The sequence below is a fragment of the Aegilops tauschii genome, chromosome 7 (assembly GCF_002575655.3).
Source record: "Aegilops tauschii subsp. strangulata cultivar AL8/78 chromosome 7, Aet v6.0, whole genome shotgun sequence".
NCBI classification, from domain to species: domain Eukaryota; kingdom Viridiplantae; phylum Streptophyta; class Magnoliopsida; order Poales; family Poaceae; genus Aegilops; species Aegilops tauschii.
In genome coordinates, this window is record NC_053041.3 from 359,711,609 (window position 1) to 359,712,945 (window position 1,337).

Here is a 1,337-nt window from a genome sequence, read left to right on the forward strand (position 1 = left end):
TCTGGTCCGAATCAGGATGATGCAGCGGCCGGGTTGATGAAGACCAGGGGCGCGACGGCGGCGGCAGTGGCGGACCTCGAGCAAAGGAGCAACGGCGCGAGGAGGAAGAGGGAGAGCGTGAGGAGAAAGTGCTGGGCCGGCCTATTTATAAGGCAAGTCATAAGTGGGTGCGATATTCAAGGAGACCACGGCGTGGTTATCTCCCCCTCACGGCGCCTCGATTTTCGGAAAGACAGTAACAGCAGAGATCCGTTGCGGATCTGGCGGAGTAAAAAACGGACTTAATGGAGGATGACGTCACGGCGGATTATCCGGAGTCCGGAGAATGATGTCACACCAGGTTATGGCCTTCACACGAACGGTAAGCCGGAGATTTTTTCTGTCGGCGGAGTTGAAGATTGACACGAGCCGGCTCAAGTCAATCTGGGGCCTAATGTTGAGGATATAGACCTTGGAGTCACCCGCCACGAGGGCCGGGTTACTTGTAGGGTCATTGCCAGAAGCCCGGAGCCAAGTTCCAAGATAATGGGCCAGAGATGGGCTGAGACCCGGATATGGCTTAAAACCCGTAGTACAATCTTTATTGTTATAGGAGAACTTGTAGTATAAGGAAAGTATTGTTTAGAGTCCGAGCCGGACACTCTTATGAGCCGGCCGGGACTCTAAGGGCCGCTGGGTGTCAACCTCCCTATATAAAGGGACGACCCGGCAGCGGTTTAGGGGCGACAACAATCTGATCGAGAGCCGGGCAAAGCTGTTTAGCTCCCTGGTTATCGAAACCCTGATTAATATCACCTCAACTGGACGTAGGTTTTTACCTTCACCGTAAGGGGCCGAACCAGTATAAACCCTCGTGTTCCTTGTCCCACTTAACCCCTTCAAGCTTCCTAATTGCGATGGCTCCATGACTAAGTCCTAACTCGAGGACATCTGCCGTGACAATTCCACGACAGATCCGTAAAGCATGAAGAAAGGCGTGTAACCCGTAGACCTATTAGGAGTAGTATTGATGTTCCATATCACAGAGGATAATTCCTCCACCCAACAACCCGACGTCCGTGCAGAGGGACCAAAAGCCGGGGCTTGATGCCTTTCAAGATTTCCTGATTGGCTCTCTCAGCTTGGCCATTGGATTGGGGGTGAGCCACCGATGAAACATCAAGCCGAATATGCTCCCGTTGACAAAATTCTTCCATGGCTCCTTTAGACAGATTGGTACCATTGTCAGTTATAATGCTGTGTGGAAAACCAAAGCGAAATATCACCTTTTTCATGAATTGAACCGCCATGGCTGCATCACACTTACTAACTGGCTCTGCCTCAACCCACTTTGTGAA